Below are 19,625 nucleotides of genomic sequence, written 5' to 3'. Positions count from 1 at the left end.
CAGGTTCATTGGCTGAAACGCATTTGAATGAGGCTGAAGGGCAATGGAATGAAGCGGAAAGCTCCCAGTGCCTCCACTGAAAACACCCCTGCAGGACAGGAGTGCCTCCACATGCCACTCTGAGCCGCTCTGCCAGACATGTGCCATCCTTGGGGTGTGGGTGGCAAGAGGGAGGGGCACAGCTGTGCTGAGTCCTAACCCCCCTCCTTCCACAGAGACCCCCCAAACACATCAGAAATCTGCACCGCTGCAGGACCTGGTGTAGGTAATTCCCCTGCAGGCATCCTGGTAGGCCGGACGCACCACACGCTAGTTTGGTGTCAGCATCTTTCTCCGCCATATGCTACTCTATGTGTACAAACCCAGGGCCCAGTCGTGCCTCCAGATATATGCCCACTTTCCCTCCCAGCATCCCTGTGTGAGGGGGGTGAGTGTGGAAACCATGGGACCTAGGTTCATACATGCAAGAGAGGACGCGGGAGAAAGGTGCTGAACCCAAACTAATGTGTGCTGCCTCCAGCCCACCAGGCCCCCTGTTCCCTGAAAGCAGGTGGGGAAAAACCAGTGAGAAACTTCTAAACCAAGAAGTAGGATTTCTTAACATGGAAGGGAAAGGAGGGGGGAGGAAGAGAACAAACACTTAAATCCTGTATTCGTTTGGAGAAGTCTAACAATACCATGGAGGGAAGGCGGTCCAAGGGTCATATGCTCCAGAAAGGCAGGCTATTTCTTAAAACCTGTCTGTTGTTGTGTAGTCCAGTAAGAGGCCTCAGTTATGGACTGTTGGCTATGGACTCACTGCTGTGTGACAAATGGGGGAAGGGCAGAATGCTGCCACTGCTGCTGTCTTCCCTGGAATTTACTCAGCCTCCTCAACACCTCTCTTTTCTGTCTCTGCCTTTCCCTCTTCACTGTTTCCTCAAAATCTTCCTTCTCGGTCTCCATCTCCTTTTCTCTCACACAGTCTCCCCAGAATTAATGCTGGGGTTTAGAATGTGATCTTCCAAATAGTACTGCCTTCTTGAAGGTGAAGGTGATTGATTTCTTCTATCCTAAACAAACACTCTCTTCCAACAACCTAAGAGATGACTTTATACATGGACTTCACCAGACGGTCGAAACCGAAATCAGATTGACTACATCCTTTGTAGCCAAAGGTGGCAAACATCTATGCAGTTGGTAAAAACAAGACCTGGGGCTGATTGTAGTTCAGATCATGAACTTCTTATTGCACAATTTAGAATCAGACTAAAGAGAATAGGGAAGACCCACAGATCAATTAGATTAGATATGAGCTCACAAATATTCCTCATGAATATGCAGTGGACGTGAAGAATAGATTTCAGGGACTAGATTTAGTAGATAGGGTCCCGGAAGAACTACAGAAGAACAAGGAAGGAGCATTCACCCCTATCCAGAGCCCTCCTCATATCATCTACCAAGGCGACCAAGGCCGTTTCTGTCCCATGCACAAGCCTGATCCCAGACTGAAATGGGTCTAGATAATCAGTTTCTTCCAAGTGTGCCTTCAACTGCATCGCCACCACCCGCTCAATCACCTTGCCCCAAAATGGCAGATTTGAGACTGGGCGAAAGTTGTTCAGAACTTGAGGATCCAAGGAGGGCTTTTTTAAGAGCGGTCTTATCACTGCCTCCTTGAGGGCTGATGGCATCACTCCCTCCTCAAGGGAGGCATTCACCACCGCCTTGATCCCCTCACCCAGTCTCTCTCTGCAGCCCATAATGAGCCAAGATGGGCAAGGATCAAGTAAGCAGGTGGTCGGCCTTACAGATGAAAGCACCTTGTCCACTTCATCAGGAGGAAGACGCTGGAACCGATCCCACAAAACCGGTTTGCCACAGGCCACCTCTTGCTCACTAACTGTATCCACAGCACATGGAATAACACTCCTAATCCGATCAATTTTAACTGCAAAGTGCCTTGCCAACACCTCACAGGGGGCCTGAGAATGCTCCAGCAGTTCCGGAGGGCTTTCCATGTGCACTCAAGCTCCAAAATGCCCTGAAATGAGAGCTGTTAACGGCCACATCCTTCACAGACATCTCATGTAGGCAATGCAATATGGTATGGCATCCTATTCTGCTGTTTGTTCCAGCTTCAACTCTATCTTGAAGCTGGATGGCAGTCAGACCTAAGTCCCCAATTGTCTGCGTGCTAAAATAGTCATGATGAATAGTCTAGGTGACTGAAGCTTCCATTCCACGTTACGAGCACTCAACGGGCAACAGCCCTGTAGTCAGGGTGGGGCAAATGGGTGCACTGCCCCACACAGAGCTGTGCTCTCCCCCCCCCTAGATTTTTTGGGGGAATATAGTCATTTTCCTTTGCAACATGACAGACAATGAGAACCTCCATGTAAAGAATGACAGCTTGTTTTAAGAACAGGAGCAATTTAAGCATAGGACCCGCTGAAAAAGTAAGTGAATAAGGCATGGCAAAAAGTAAGCGAATAAGGCACAACAAAAGCCTCATCTGGAAGATCCCTGAAAGTCTGCTTACTCACGTCTTTCCGTGACTGAGAGCAGACTTCTCATCATCACAGTCACCCTAAAATTATGTTAAGTGAGCCTGAAAAAAATCAGCGTGTATAATGGCATGGCCCTGGAAGAGTAATATATTAGAACTTGTAATATGGGCTAGAGTGAGATTACACCCCTTAGATTTTCCTTTGCTCTGCTTTTTGGTTTCACTCTCAGTTGTGTTCTCTACCCAGCCAGCAATAAACAGCAGGATTGTTGCCTCCAGCAAGAAGTAAGGGTTGGTTTATTCTGCAGTTCTTACGATAACTAGAGCAGGACTGGGTGCTTATTGCTAATGTGTGAAATGAACAGATCACTTCAAATGATCTGGAAAAAAAATTGACCCTAAGTTACCCTTTATTCTTTTAAAGCACTCACTATACTCACAGTCATAGTGGCTATTTTCTCTTCTTTTTCTTGTGTACTGGATGACAAGGGATGAAAACTAGGGTTGTGCACTAGGGATGTTAGGGAATTCTGCCATGGATCCCAGGGGGGCCGAATTCCAGTGAATTCGCCCCCCCCAGAATCCATGGTAGAATGGGGCCCCCCACCCCCCCACCCCATGAAAGCCTCGTGAAACGGAGCCTACCTGGCTGCAGCTCCAGCGGTGGCTCCGATGGCAGTGACGGTGGCTCCGACTCTGGCTCCGGCTGCTGCCAGGCTGCCGTGGACACAAATGGCATCCTGAGTAGGGGACGCCATTTGAGTCCCTCTGGTAGCCCGTGAAAGGCTATGTAAATATTTGCGTAGCCTATCACAGGCTACCAGAGGGACGCAAATGGCGTCCCCTACTCAGGATGCCATTTGCATCCATGGCAGCCAAGCAGCAGTAAGGAGGCCCCGCTGTGGCTTGGCCCGGCTGGCAGCTCTGCGGCCTGGCTGCAGAGTGGAGCCGGCCGGGCAGGATTCCAGGGGGGAGGAACGGAGCGCCTCCCCCCCGTCGAGGATTTCAGGGGGAGGGATGGAGCGCCTCCCCCCCACCGCGGATGGCCCTGGACAAAACCAGGTAAGTGTTTCATACATCCCTACTGTACACTGTCTCATTACAAAGCCTGAATACTGAGGCGAAACGGGCATATTCGGAGCAAAATCCTCATGATATGATATGAAGGTCAGAGTAGTACCGAGGCGTCCAGGGCAACGCACCCCCCCAAAGAGCCCCCTCCTCCTCCTTGTATATTCGGAGCTCTACTTAATGCCTGAGCAGTCCAGACAGGCTGTCTCCAAAATTTATCAACTTCTGAAAACTCATGCGGAAGGGCAGGAGGAGGAGGAGGAGGGAGAGGGAAGGTGAGCAGATGCAGGAAGGTGTGGGGAGGTGGGAAGGCGAGCACAAGAGGAGGAGGGAGCGTGCTTTGGCGAATAGGAGCTCTCAGTCAGAACCGACGGCAGCAGTCTCCATTCAGAGAGAGTGTTGGAGGAAGGGGGTATATATACTTTGGCGAAAGGCTGTGTTCGGCTATTGCGCTAGCTGTGTCTTTGGTAGGGATGTCAGAGAATTCTGCCACAGATCTCGGTGAGGCCGAATGCCAGTGCATTTGGCCCCCCGAAATCCATGGTGGAACGAAGCCCCCCCCAACCCATGCAAGGCACACGGAATGGAGCCCCCAAACCATGCAAGGCACACGGAATGGAGCCCCCAACCCATGAAAGGCATGTGAAACAGAGCACTTACCTGCTGCCGTCCGTGCTGACTTGCGAATGGCGGCCTCCCTGTGGCCGCCATTCACTTCTTCATCAAAGCCATGATACGCTATGTAAATACTTACATAGTCTATCACGGCAAGCCAAAAACACACACCACCAAACACGTACGCAAATGGTGGCAGCTACGGCGTCCGCCATTTGCATCCCCTACTTTTCACCGTTTTATCCTACGTAAATATTTACGGAGGCTATTATGGCAAAACAAAGGGGAATGCAAATAGCGTAGTGGGAGCTATTTGTGTTCCCTTTTTTTTGCCATAATAGCCTATGTAAATATTTACATAGGATAAAACGGCAAAAAATAGGGAACGCAAATGGCAGCCGCTGTAGCTGCTGCCATTTGCGTAAGTTGTTTTTTTTGGGGGGGGGGCTGCCATGATAGGCTACATAAATACTTACATAGCCTATCATGGCAGCCTAGCTGGACACAAATGGCAGCCGCTACGGCGGCCACCATTTGTGTCCGCAGCAGCCCGTCTGCGGCCGAAACTCCGGCTGCGGACGGCCCTGGCCAGCTGCTCCGCGGAGCCGCTGCGGAGAGGAGCTGGATGGGCAGGATTACGGTGGGGGGAGGACCGGATCGCCTCCCCCCCATTGAGGATTCCAGGGAGAGGGATGGAGAGCCTCCCCCCCACTGTGAATCACATCCGCAAAAAGGTAAGTGACTTTCGTACATCCCTAGTCTTTGGAAGAGGGGAGGTATATGGGTAGTAGGGGTGTACGAAAGTCACTTACCTTTTCGCAGAAGTGATTCATGGTGGGGGGGAGGTGCTCCGTCCCTCCCCCCAGAATTCTCTAGGGATGTCAGAGAATTCCGCCATGGATCTCGATGAGGCCAAATGCCAGTGCATATGGCCCCCTGAACTCCGTGGCAGAACGGCGTGCCACCCCCCCACCCCCCCGCGGATCCCTCCTGGGATGAGACTCAGCTGGGGCGGATCTTCCGGGCAGCGGCGGCTCTGGCGGCGGCGGCAGCTTTGGCAGCAGCGGCGGCCGGTCTTCCAACCGGCTGCTGCCAGGCTTGTGTAAAAAAAAAAAAAAGACGTGATAGGCTACGTAAAGATTTACATAGCGGATCATGGCTAGGTTAAAAAAAAAAAAAGACTTGATAGGCTATGTAAAGGTTTAGCCTATCATGGTTGGGTGGGTTTAAAAAAAAACAAAAACCACATACGCTAATGGCGGTGGCTATGGCCGCTGCCATTTGTGTTCCTTCTTTTTACCGTCTTAATCTACATAAATATTTACATAGACTATGATGGCGAAAATAAAGGGGAATGCAAATAGAGTGGCGGGTGCTATTTGCGTCCCTTTTTTGATTCACCGTTTTAGCCTACATAAAGATTTATGTAGGCTAAAACAGGGAATCAAAAAGGGACGCAAATAGTGCCTGCTACACTATTTGCGTTCCCCTTTATTTTTGCCGTCATAGTCTACGTAAATATTTACGTAGATTAAGACGGCCAAAAAGAAGGAATGCAAATGGCAGCGGCTGTAGCCACCGCCATTTGCATACGTGGTTTGGTGTTGTTGTTTTTTTTTTTACCCAGAGCCTGCGGAAGGCTCTGGCCTGGCCGGGCCTGGGCGGCTGCTTCATGGAGCTGCCGCAGAGCACAGCTGGCCATTCAAGGATTCCGGGGGGAAGGAACGGAGCGCCTCCCCCCCCGGCCAGGATTCTGGGGGGAGGGACGGAACGCCTCCCCCCCCACCATCAACATAATCTGTGAAAGCTAAGTCACTTTCGTACATCCCTAGAATTCTCCCTGGCCAGCTGCACTCCACAGTGGCTCCACGGAGACACCGGCCAGGGCTGTCTGCAGCTGGAGTTCCGGCCATGGACAGGCTGCTGCGGACGCAAATGGCAGCTGCTGTAGCTGCCGCCATTTGCATCCCACAAAGCTGCCGTGATAGGCTACATAAGTATTTACGTAGCCTATCACGGCAAGCCCCCCCCCCAAAAAAAAACATGTATGCAAATGGTGGCAGGTACGGTTCCCTATTTTTCGCCGTTTTATCCTACATAAATATTTACGTAGGCTATTACGGCAAAAAAAAGGGGAACGCAAATAGCGTAGTGGACGCAAATGGCATCCCTGTGTTAGCTGTGGTAGGCTATGTAAGTATTTACATAGCCTATCATGGCAAAAAAGGGGAACTCATATGGTGGCTACCGTAGCTGCCACCATTCGCAAAGCAGCGTGAACAGCACCAGGGAAGTGCTCCGTTTTGCGTTCCTTTCACGGGGTGGTGGGGCGAGGGGCTTTGTTCTGCCATGGATTTCGGGGGGCCGAATGCACTGGCATTCGGCTTCACTGAGATCCGTGGTGGAAGTCTCTGACATTCCCATTAAAGAAAAGCATGTTATAGCAGCCCATGTGTGGTTTGGTTTCCCCCCACCCCACGCAGTCTATATAGTGAACTGTCTGTGTCTTCTCTGTGTTGATCTTCCCAAACCAGAAATTAAAGGAGCGGGAGGAGGGTTGTTCACTCCCTCTTGGCTCTTATCTTATAACCTCCTCTATCCTGTTGAAGTTAGAACATGAAATATAAAGCAATAAATTAAAGACACCTGTCGTTTGCTTAGGGAGTTCTGCTTGTCTTTAGCTTTTGTGTGTCTGTATCTGTGTGTGTGTGTGTGTGTGTGTGCGCGCGCATGCTAGGTTGTTGTTCCACCAACACTATATTTCCAAATTTCAAGACAGTGTTGAAAAAGCATGAGACACATGGTATTTATATTAATTACGTTCTTATTCCAATAACACTCCAGTATTATTCCAGTACATGTTGAGTGCATGTACTGGAGGTTGGGCCCGAAGGGCAGTCTGGGGATTCTGCTCGTGTACCGTCCACCCCGCTGCACGACTGACTCCCTGGCCGAGGTGCTTGAGGTGGTCTCTGATGTGCGTGTACAGTCCCCTAACTTACTGGTGTTGGGGGACTTCAACGTACATTCGGAGGCCATCCTCACAGGAGCACCTCGGGACTTCATGGAGACCATGGCCTCCTGGGAGCTGCACCATATTCTAACTGGGCCCACCCATGTAGCCGGTCATGCACTAGACCTTGTGTTTGTTTCTGGAGAAGCAGGGAGTGATCTGGAAGTCAGGGGTATATCCACCACCCCCTTGTCATGGTCAGATCACTATCTGGTGATGTTGGACTTCTCGGTTCCACAACCCCTCCGCAGGGGTGGAGGACCCATTAAAATGGTCCGCCCCAGGCGTCTTATGGATCCAAATGGATTCCTGAACGCACTTGGGGATTCTCTGGGGCATGCCAATGGCCACTCGGTCGAGACCCTGGTGGGTGGCTGGAATGCTGCAATCACTGGGGCATTAGATCGGGTGGCTCCGAAACGCCCTCTCCCCCTGAACAGGGCTCGGACTGCACCATGGTTCAATCCGCGGTTACGAGCTCTGAAACAGGAGGTGAGACGGCTAGAGCGCCGGTGGCGGAAGTCTCGCTCCAAAGACGATCAGACACGGGCTAGAGCTATATCTTCAGCCTATCATGTGGCGGTGAAGGCAGCAAAAAAGGAATATTATCGCGTCTGCAGAGTGCTGCCCCAGGAGGCTGTTCCAAGTGGTCTGGAGCCTGGTCGGTCCTGTGGCTCCGGAACCACTGGAGCATTCTAAAGCCTCCTGTGAGGCTTTGGCAAGGCACTTTGCAGATAAAATTGATCAGATTAGGTGTGTTACTCTGCACACTGTGGATACAGTTAGTGAGCAAGAGGCGGCCTGTGGCAAAACAGTTTTGTGGGATCGGTTCCAGCGTCTTCCTCCTGATGAAGTGGACAAGGTGCTTTCATCTGTAAGGCCGACCACCTGCTTACTTGATCCTTGCCCATCTTGGCTCATTATGGGCTGCAGAGAGAGACTGGGTGAGGGGATCAAGGTGGTGGTGAACGCCTCCCTTGAGGAGGGAGTGATGCCATCAGCCCTCAAGGAGCCAGTGATAAGACCGCTCTTAAAGAAGCCCTCCTTGGATCCTCAAGTTCTGAACAACTTTCGCCCAGTCTCAAATCTGCCATTTTGGGGCAAGGTGATTGAGCGGGTGGTGGCGGTGCAGTTGAAGGCACACTTGGAAGAAACTGATTATCTAGACCCATTTCAGTCAGGCTTCAGGCCTGGGCATGGGACAGAAACAGCCTTGGTCGCCTTGGTGGATGATATGAGGAGGGCTCTGGATAGGGGTGAATGCTCCTTCCTTGTTCTCCTCGACCTCTCAGCGACTTTTAATACCGTTGACCATGGTATCCTCCTGGACCGCCTGGAGGGGTTGGGCATTGGAGACACTGTATTGCGGTGGTTCCGGTCCTTCCTCTCCGGCAGGTACCAGAGGGTAGCACTGGGAGAGGAGGTTTCGGTCCCGTGGCCACTTACTTGTGGGGTGCCACAGGTTTCCATCCTCTCCCCGATGCTATTTAACATCTATGTGAAGCCACTGGGGGCTATCATCAGGAGGTTTGGGGTGCAGTGTCATCAATATGCGGATGACACGCAGCTCTACCTCTCATTCAAATCTTCACCAAGGTTGGCCGTAGAATCCCTGTCCAAATGTCTGGAGACGGTGAGTGGCTGGATGGGGAGGAATAGGCTGAAGCTGAACCCTGACAAGACCGAGGTACTTTTGGTGGGAGACAAGAGGAGGCTGGGGGATGTTGACCTGGTGTTGAATGGGGTACGGCTACCCTTGAAAGACCAGGTCCGCAGCCTGGGGGTCATTTTGGACTCCCAGCTGTCCATGGAGGCTCAGGTGTCAGCTGTGAGCCGGACAGCGCTGTATCATCTCCATCTGATACGGCGGCTGCGCCCCTTCCTTCCCGACCATCTGCTCCCATCAGTAGTACATGCCCTGGTCTCCTCTCGTTTAGACTACTGTAATGCGCTCTACATGGGGTTACCCTTGAAGACGGTTCGGAAGCTGCAGCTGGTACAGAACGCGGCGGCTCGCCTGATTAAAGGCAGCCGCCGGCGAGATCACATCACTCCAGTGCTGAAGGAGTTGCACTGGTTACCAGTTGTTTTCCGGGCCAAATTCAAGGTGTTGGTTTTGACCTTTAAAACCCTATACGGTTCTGGCCCAGCCTATCTTAAGGAGCGCCTCCAGCAACACCAGACAGGCCGCTTAACAAGATCAGCCTCAGATGGCCTTCTCTCTGTCCCATCAGCCAGGACAGCTAGACTGGTGGGGACGAGGGAGAGGGCCTTCTCTGTGGTGGCCCCCACTCTGTGGAACTCCCTCCCTAGGGAACTCCGTCATGCCCCCTCTTTAATGAGCTTCCGTCGTGCATTAAAAACGTGGTTGTTCAGGCAGGCATTTGGGGTGGGTTAGGGTATTTAAAAAAAAAAATATGGTAAAATTTTATTGTTTTAAATTGTTTTATGGTGGGTTGTACATCGCCCAGAGTGGCTGGGTGACCAGTCAGATGGGCGATTAATAAATTTAATAAATAAATAAATAAATAAACACTCCACTGTGTGGCAAAGCAATCCAGCGCAATATGAGGCATCTTCAGGGTGCTGGCAGGGGAGAGGTGGGGAGAAGTCATAGCTCCTTGCTATGGGAGTTTTCCTGGAAAAACTCAAATTTCACCTGTGCCTGGTACACAAGCCAGTGGGCCAAACTACCAGGGCTTTGGGGGGTGCAATGCCCTTGAGGGAGGCTGGGAGAGGCCGAGGTGTCACATGCATGTGTGGAAGCAGGGAGAAGTTACAGCTCTTTGCTTTGAGAGTTTCTGTGGAAAACATCAGATTTTAACTCCACCTAGCACAAAAACCACTCAGTCAAACTGTCTGAAATGTTGCAGGTGGCCTCCACTCCAGGGGAGCAGAGAGATGTCCATATTCCATGCCTGTATCATAAAAACTAAGAAAGTTATGACCCTTTGTGTTTGCCCATGCAAGTCAATGGGAAAAGGCAAGAATGGGCGATCCGGATATCCGAATCTCCCTTCGGATTCAGATCCGAGTCGAAGTGGAAGACCCCAGAATCTGTCTCAGATGGATACAGGACACTTCTGAGGATCCAAAGCTGCATCCAAAGTGGATCGGGGGGTCCATGCACAGCCCTAATGAAAACAGCCCTAGCAGAAGAGAAACACTGCTGTGCACGCTCCGGTTGGCTGGCTGGTCAGCTGGCTGTCTAGGCTGTAACTCAGGGCTGGTTTCTGATTTACCCAATGTGTGCAGCTCAGCATGAGGCCGCTTCAGGGTTTCTGGGAAGAAAGATCAACCCAGGAACCAGCTGAAGAAGAAAAAAAAAGCCAATTGCTTTCCACCATTAGTTTCCCATCACTGGGGTAGTCCTATACTTAAGCAACCACTTAAGAAGTTTCCCCTTGATTTTCCAACAGGAATGAACAACCTAAAGGTCAGGAAGAAGACTAGAAGGAGGGGCCCTCAAGGAGGAGTTAACAAACACATCCTCAAGTGTTTTATTTTCTCTCTGTCCTTCCCTAAACTTGTAGGGTGGACAAGTCTGTTTCTCGGGTGGATGCTAAAATTGAGATAAACTATTTTGTTTGTTTTACACCTTTTGGTATCCCCTTGTTGACTGTATCATTAACATCCTGTATCCTCATGAAACAAACAAACAAAAATGCCAGATATTTAATTCTTGGTGATCTTAATACATTTTCTGTTAACTTGATCTTTACATTGCCCCATTATGTAAGTTAACACACCCTCTCTGCATGGAGGAGGAGTGAGGGGAAGGTCAGTGCCTTTCCCTTCCCCTGGCCTGGTCCTCACATCCTCTCCACAAGTGAGTGTGGGGGGGAGGGCAGGATTGGATGGGGATATGACCCCCCCAATGCCCCACCTAGAAATATGGCTGCCCCACCTAACAAGGAAGGCTGGCGACAGGGCTGACTAGAAGACAATACCATCCATTAGGGATGTCCATCATGGGTACAACTGGCCCTTTGGGGCCTGACAGATTCCCACAGCACCCCTGATATGACTTGCCTTTGTGAGCTGAGCTGGGGGTTTGTTCCCGAACTCAGGAACTTCATCAGTTATTTTTATATTTAAAAAACCCAATTTCTGCAATCATGCATGCAATTCCTGCAAACTCTGACTGGAAATTGTGCAAGTCCAGAGGGTAGAACAGCTGAAAGATTGGTGAACTCTACCCTCTGGACAGATTCTTCTGACATCCCTACCATCCACATAGGATGACAGAGCTGAAAGGGACCTTGAAAGTCATGTAGTCCAACCCCCTGCTCAGTGCAGGATAAGCCACAGGTAAATCATTCCTTCTTATTGCTCCTGTACATCCCTCGCAAGTTTTTGGCTGCTTTTGTAATCCTGAAACCCAAACCCCATAGAGGAAGTTAAGACTTCCCCACAGTGCTGAATGAGCAAAGGAGGTGACTGGGGGTGAGTGGGGGAGAGAGAGAGAGACTTACTTTTAAGTACTTTTTGAGTTTATGGCACATGAAGGATTTAAACTTTGGAATTCATGTGTTACTGAACTGCATCAGTTAACTCTATGCAAACTTAGTCAAATGGAAGCCATGTAAAAGGACAGAGGTTAGGGCAGAGTAACCCTCCCTAATAATGCAGTGTTAGTTTGCTTCACTGACCATATAGTAAAAAGGCCTGCCATTTATTTAAGTAATTAGATAGGCCAACATAGGTAAAGGACTCTTAACAACTGCACATACTCTATATAAGTAATGAGTTTTTCTCTTCCTAAACTCTCATTGTAATCTTGACATTCATAAAGTCATCTTTGGAGGGCAGGGTGCTTGAGGAAGGGGCCACAGAGCTTACAGAAGGAGAAGAACAAATCCCATGAGAAGGTCTGAGAAATGAACTAGCAACATATCAAAACTGGTTTTCTGTTCTTAAATACATGTCTGCTCCAAAAAAAAACACACACATTCACGGGCTCCGAATCTTGCAACAAAGATACACTTGCTGATCTGAGAATCTATACCACCAACTGTTCAGTTGACTCATTTAGGAGTCAAATTAGGATTAAAATATTTAAAGGACTCATTTAGGAGTAAAATATTTAGAGGTAAAAAATAAATAAATCATGGTTTGCATATTAAGGGGTTGAGCCATGGCACAGAAAATAATGGCCACAGTCCTGCTCCAAAATCAGAGCGGGCAACGGTGCACAGCTTCATGATACCTCCATGCCCGATGTTGTGCTGGTAGTTGTGCAACATTAGTCGTTGTCCTGTTGATCCATATGGTGTGTTGCCAAAATAACATATATGTTGAGGACATGTTTTCCTTGAATGGACATGCAAAGCCCTTACCACAACATGTTACATGGGAAGGTTGTTTTGTTTATTGAATATTCATTTTGACCCCTGTTTCTATAGCCACTGTGAGGATCTTTACTTTCAGAACGGGATAAAAATATATACAAAAAGAAAAAGCCCTGGGGGAAAACCCTCTTTAGAAACAGGCTTACAATTGTGAGAATGGTAATCGCTCAGATAATACCTTACGTGATGGTCATAACTGAAAGTGTTCACGCAGAAATACATCTGGTTCTTAAGGGATCTCAAACAAAGGCACTCAGAATTACGTGTGCATTCACAAGGGTGAAATGTGTTCTCCTAAGAGGTTAATGTATTCATAATCTCACATCCCTTAAATTACCCATGTTGATTCCTACTCCAAAATAATCTTCAAAGCATCTGCAACTACAAAGTGCCAAAAAACCACAACTCTACAGATCAAAATGCAACATCAGATGAATTCCTGTCTCTGCTGTCCTGCTGAAACAAGTTCACGAATCCAGTCCTAATCATTCCTCTTTTAAAATTTTCCCTTTTCCCTTTTCCCTTCATAACTTACCATTTTGGGAAGAACAGCCTGTCCATTGAAGAAACAAGACAATAAAGACCAGCCAGCTCTTCATCGTGCTTCAGGCAACGGAGTTACTCCGTGCCACAGAATCGTCGCTTTCAACAACCTAAATGCTCCAAATACCTTTCTTCTTTTGTTTCTCCTCTAATCCACTGTCATAGTTTATTTGCTGCTTTTCCATTTGATAAGGGAAGGGACAGGAGAAAAAAGTACTGGAATGAGGAACATGAACTTTTAAACCCAATGGGGAGTGTTTGCAAAAGGTCTGTGACATTTGTGTTGCAACTTTGGCAGCAACAGTGCAGGATTTGGTGTAGTGTTGCCAACCGCCCAGAAAGAGAGAGAGAGAGAGAGAGAGAGAAAATACCCTGCCTGCCACAGTTGCTAATTTCCAATCCAGGCCTTTTCGCTGTCCATGAACTGCAGCTCAGAGCAGGGTCTTGAGCAGGTGACAAAACAGATTCTGATGACTTGGAAAGCTTTAGCTGCTGATGTCTGCCTATCACATCTCTCTTAAAGGGGCAGGAGCAGTGACACAGTTTGTCATCTGTCCCCTTAGCAACCCTACCTGGCCTGCTCTTCTACCATGAAGAGGAACTCATTGTGCAAAAGGCACAGTGATAAGGCCAAACAGTTGGCAGCCCTGCTTTGATGGAAAACAGGGTCCTTTAAAAAAACCACCAGAGGTCATACTAACACAGAGAGTTCAGTTAATCCCATTGATTCCATTGGGTTTAAGTGCTCATAACTCTAGCTGTGAATACACAACTAGACACAGTGGCCTGGCTTGCAGGGCACTACAGGGTTGTTTTACCCACAGGGCCTGTCGTCACACCGGCCACCATTTTAAAATCCAAGCCAGGGTGGGGGCAGGCCGTGGTTTGACATGTCATGTGAACGTGGCCAGGGTGGGTTAGTGAGGTTAACAAACCACCCACAACCCTAACACAACCCACGGGCAGGTGGCATGCAATGACAAGCCCCGTGGGTAAATTAACCCATGGCAGCTTTCTGTGATGTGCGAACAGGCCAGGTGATAAGGGCCTTCTGAAAAGTTCATACCTCCGCCTTGAAAGGAAGCAGACTCCTTTTTTGAGTCATCGGTCACAGTCTCACAGAGAGCTCCATGAATCCCATTGATTCCATTTCATTTGCTTGCTCCTAGCTCTCGGTGCAGATGCTACATTTCACATGAAACATAATTTTGTCAAAAGGAGTTAAAGGAAAATGCTCATCCCCACCGGAGAAGACCCTGTGGACCAAAGTACATGGAGTGCAAGACAGCTATGATTGGATCTACTGGCATCTTTTTCAAAGGTTGAGGACAGCTGCAAAAGGCCCCACATCAGAAAACAGCCATTCTGGAGTGCCCAGGCAGAGGGAATTTCACTCTTTCCATGTCCCAGCTATTTCCCCAATCAAAACTGAATAGAAAGTGATTTCAATCAGCCCCACTTCAGGACTGTAATTGTGCCCTGTCTCTGCATCAACAGGAAAAGGTGACAATCTCCCCTCCCTGCAATCACATTGGTTCAGAAACGAGCTGAGTGATTTCTTCCCAGAATATGCAATAACCCCTCTTATTTTCTGAGTCAATCTGATATCAGAAAACAAGTTCACGGCCTCCTTCTCTGCCTGCAAAGCCACCCAAAACATCCTCTCCCCTTCTCTTTCAGAGTTACAGTGGCTGGTTCTGGTGAGAGTAGAGATGGTGCATGGAGAAAGGGAAAGAGGTAGGTCCATCCCTTCCCCATTTCCTCTCTGGTGTCTTTACTAAACTTGGACTTGGATATGAGCTTAAGGAGCTCATAAAACTTGCCTGAAAGAAGAGGTGAGCTTTACAAGTGCCTCAAAAGTCTTCGCTGGCTCAGGTTAAAATACAAGCCAAAGGAGAATGCCTGGCTTCCCTATATCCTTCTCCACAGGGCCTTGACAGTCTCCAAAGCACCCTGTCAGCCAGTCTCCCAGCACCCTCCCCATTCTGTTAAAGATATAATGGTGTATGAGGCAGATTTAGAAGGATTTAGAAGGAGGTCTGTCCTCCCCCTTCCTCGCCAGTTTGCCCTTCACTCTCCAGCAGCAGCATCTGATCCCCAAAAAAGCCCCCATGCAGCAATTGGGCTTAAAAACAACCTCCAATGGCACCCATGGTGGCTTTTTAAAAGCCTAACTGCTGTAACTAGCCCCACAGACTGTCAGACTATCATGGCTGACTTAAAAACAAAAAAAAAAGCGTGTACACAAATGGCGGCACCCATGGGCACCGCCATTTGCGTTCCTTATTTGGGCACGTGTAGTCTACGTAAACATTTACGTAGACTACGGCGAAAATAAGGGGAACGCAAATAGTGTAGCGGATGCTATTTGCGTTCCCCTTATTTTCTCCGTCTTAGCCTACGTAAATATTTACGTAGACTAAGACGGCCCAAACTAAGGAACGCAAATGGCAGCGGCCATAGCCACCGCCATTTGCGTACGCGTTTTTTTTTTTTTTAACCGGGATGTGATAGGCTACATAAGTCTTTACGTAGCCTATCATGTCTCTGTAAAAAAACAACAACACCCAGGCAACCAGACTGCAAATGGCGGCGGTGGCAGCCAGTCGGAAGACCAGCTGTTGCAGCTGCTGCCGCCGAAGCCTAATCCTAACCCTAACCCTAACATCTGTCCCAGGTAAGTCTTGTCCCGGGGGGATCCGCGGGGGGTGAGGGGGCAGGCCATTCCGCCACCGATTTTGGGGGGTCGAATGCACTGGCATTCGGCCTCACCGAGATCCGTGGCGGAATTCTCTGACATCCCTACTTCCTCTGCCCGGCCACATATGCTGAAAAAAAGGAGCAGGGGATAAATCAGCCAGGAAGCCCCCTGGAGCAGAAGTGGTGGGACCCTGAGTGAGACAGGGCAAGTGAGCAGGCACAGGTGGTGGGACTCTGATGACACAGGTGACGTGAGCAGGCAGAGGTCGTGGGACTCTGATGGAGACAGGGCATGTGAGCAGGCAGAATTGGTGGGACCCTGAGTGAAACAGGGCGAGTGAGCAGGCAGAGTTGGTGGGACTCTGATGACACAGGTCACATGAGCAGGCAGAGGTGGTGGGACCCTGGGTGAGATAGGGCGAGTGAGAAGGCAGAGGTGGTGTAACTCTGAGTGAGACAGGGCAAGGGAGCAGGCACAGGTGGTGGGACTCTGATGACACAGGTGACGTGAGCAGGCAGAGGTCGTGGGACTCTGAGAGAGGGCAGAGGTGGTGCGACTCTGATGGAGACAGGGCATGTGAGCAGGCAGAATTGGTGGAACCCTGAGTGAGACAGGGCGAGTTAGCAGGCAGAGGTAGTAGGACTCTGATGACACAGGTCACATCAGCAGGCAGAGGTGGTGGGACCCTGGGTGAGACAGGGCAAGTGAGAAGGCAGAGGTGGTATAACTCTGAGTGAGACATGGCAAGGGAGCAGGCACAGGTGGTGGGAATCTGAGTGAGACAGTACGAGTGAGAGGGCAGGGGTGATGGGCCTCTGAGTGAGACAGGGCAAGTGAGAATGCACAGAAGGTGTGACTCTGAGTGAGACAGGGAAATTGAGCAGGCACAGGTGGTGGGACTCTGGGTGAGACAGGGCAAGTGAGAGGGCAGAGGTGGTGGGACTCTGATGACACAGGTCACATGAGCAGGCACAGGTGGTGGGACTCTGAGTGCGACAGGGTGAATGAGAGGGCAGAGGTAGTGGGACTCTGATGACACAGGTCACGAGAGCAGGCACAGGTGGTGCGACTCTGAGTGTGACAGTGCGAGTGAGAGGGCAGAGGTGGTGGGACTCTGAGTGAGACAGGGGAGGGCAAGTGAGCAGGCAGAGGTGGTGGGACTCTGAGTGAGACAGGGCAATTGAGAAGGCACAGGTGGTGTGACTCTGAGTGAGATAGGGTGAATGAGAGGGCAGAGGTAGTGGGACTCTGATGACACAGGCCATGTGAGCAGGCAGGGGGCAAATGAGGACACCACCACCTCTGTTTGTTTCCCCTCCTTCTGGATGTTCCTGCTAAGCCCAAATCTTCCTGCTGCATCACCCAGAGAGTTCAGATCCACAAGCACAGGATGAGGCCCAGTGAGCAATCCTGGTATGTGCCCCCCACCCGTGCTTCACTGGACCCAATTCTCATCTGAAACTGCATTTGCCATTTGGATGCCCATTCTCCCCGTTTGGAGAGATCCATTTGGAGTTCCTCACAATCCCTTTTTGTTTTAATTACCCTAAATAATGTGGTGTCATTGGCAAACTTGGCCACTTCACTGCTCACTCCTAGTTCCAGGTCATTTATGGACACATTGAAAAGCACTGGTCCCCATACAGATCCCTGTGGGACTCCACTCTTCACTTCCCTCCACTGGGAGAATTTACTGTTTATTCCTACTCTCTGCTTTCTGTTCTTTAACCAATTACTGATCCACAAGAGGACCTCTCCTCTTATTCCATCACTGCTAAATTTGCTCAGGAGTCTTTGGTGAGGGACTTGGTCAAAAGCCCTTTGTAAATCTTGAAGCTTATTAGGGATGTCAGAGAATTCTGCCATGGATCTCGGGGAGGCTGAATGCCAGCGCATTTGACCCCCCAAAATCGGTGGCGGAATGGTCTGCCCCCCGCCCCCCGGGATGTGACTTACCTGGGGCAGATCTTCCTGGTGGCGGTGGTGGCGGCGGCGGCCGGTCTTCTGACCGGCTGCTTCCGCCACCATTTCCAGTTAAAAAAAAAAAACGTGATAGGCTACGTAAATGTTTTCGTAGCCTATCACGGCTGACTTAAAACAACAACAACGCACGTACGCAAATGGCGGCGGCCACGGCCGCCACCATTTGCGTTCCTTATTTTGGCACGTCTTAGTCTACGTCAAGATTTATGTAGACTAAGACGTGCCAAAATAAGGAATGCAAATGGCGGCGGCCGTGGCCGCCGCCATTTCTGTACGCACGTTGTTGTTGTTTTTAAGTCAGCCGTGATAGGCTATGTAAACATTTACGTAGCCTATCATGGCTGACTGCAGGGACGCAAACGGCGGCAGCTACGGCCGCCGCCATTTGCATTCCTGCTAGCCAGCGGCCGGAGGTCCGGCTGCTGGCGGAGCCGGCCGGCAGCTCTGCAGAATCCATGTGGAGCACAGCCGGCTGGCCAGGATTCCAGAAGGGGGGGAGGAATGGAGTGCCTCCCCCCCATCCAGGATTCTGGGGGGAGGGACGGAGCGCCTCCCCCCCCACCATCAACATAATCCGCGAGAGGTAAGTACTTTTCATACATCCCTAAAGCTTATTGGCCTGGAATTTCCCGAATCCACCCTTGATCCCTTTTTAAAAATGTCTGTTATATTGGCCATTCTCCAGTCCTCTGGTACAGAGGCTGATCTTAGGGATCTGTACATATTTTGTTAGAAGATCAGCAATTTCACAGTTGAGTTCTTTAAGAACTCTAGGATAGCTTAGGGATGGTGCTGGGGAATTCAGTCTGGGAATCTGTTGGCCCCGCTCCTGCCTGGACTCCTGAGCTCCGCTCACCAAGCTCCTGCCCCTGCTTGCCCCCTGTCCATGCTCGGCAAATGGCATGTACTCACCCTGGTGGCCTCGTAGAGCTTCGCGGTCACCATTTTGGGGGAAATAAAATGGCGATCACAAAAATGTGCATCTTTGCAAATGCGCATTTTTTGTGTACACGCAAAAATGTGCATTTTCAATAATGCATGTTTTCACACACACTAATGTGCACCTTTGCAAAAATGCACATTTTGCACATGAGAGTATGAGCATTTGCAAAAATGCACATTTGCACATGTACAAAAACATGCACATTTTTGCAATTGCCATTTTATTTTATTTTTAAATGGCAACCGTGGAGCTCGATGAGGCCGCTGGGGTGAATGAGGGCTGCTTGCTCAGCGTGGGAGCGACTCAAGCACAGTCAGGGGACCAGTGAGTGGGGGCAGGAGCTGGGTGAGCATCCAGAGAAACCGGACGAGGTGAGTTGGCACATCCCTAGGATTGCTCCCATCTGGTGATGTACTACCTTCCCATTTGTCAATAAGGTTGAGAACTTCATCTTTTGTCACCACTAGTTGCCTCAGTTGTTCAGACACCTTCCTGAAAACTCCAGTTCAGGCACAGCTATCTGTCCTATATCTTCTTCAGTGAAAACAGATGAAAAGAATTCATTCATCTTCTCCATATCCTCCATAAGTACTTCTTTAACTCTGTTGATATTCAACGGTTCAACTGCCTCCCTAGCTGGTTTCCTGCTTCTGATATATTTAAAGAATTCTTTATTGTTGGTGTTGATTTGTTAGTGATATGCTCCTCAAAATGCTTGTTTGCATCTCTTATTGTCTGCTTCCGTCTGCTTTGTGTATGTTTGTGCTCCCTCTTGTTCTCCTTGGTTTTGATTCTCTGAAGGAAGCTTCCTTATCTCTAATTGTTGTGAAGTCGCACCTTGTGAACCTGCATGCTATCCTGGAGGGGAAACGAATCCTAAGGAAGGGTTTAGGAGGACCAGCTTTCTCAGTGCCAGT

At 49.7% G+C, this 19,625-nt stretch overlaps 1 pseudogene across 1 annotated transcript in view; it reads right to left on the bottom strand.

Annotated features, from left to right (window-relative positions):
* LOC146347834 (complement factor H-related protein 2-like) overlaps nt 1–13,216 on the bottom strand; it is a 40,873-nt pseudogene extending 27,657 nt beyond the window's left edge. Inside the window, exon 1 of the transcript XR_014790437.1 lies at nt 13,074–13,216. The product of XR_014790437.1 is annotated as a complement factor H-related protein 2-like (transcript). The remainder of the gene's footprint in view (nt 1–13,073) is intronic.
* Nucleotides 13,217–19,625: the final 6,409 nt, after the last annotated feature.

Source organism: Heloderma suspectum, chromosome 4 (assembly GCF_057233095.1).
Source record: "Heloderma suspectum isolate Gila_16-S chromosome 4, 16-S_ref, whole genome shotgun sequence".
In the NCBI taxonomy this organism is placed as follows: domain Eukaryota; kingdom Metazoa; phylum Chordata; class Lepidosauria; order Squamata; family Helodermatidae; genus Heloderma; species Heloderma suspectum.
The sequence above is the reverse complement of the archived record's forward strand: the minus strand, read 5'-3'. Positions and strand labels throughout refer to the sequence as shown.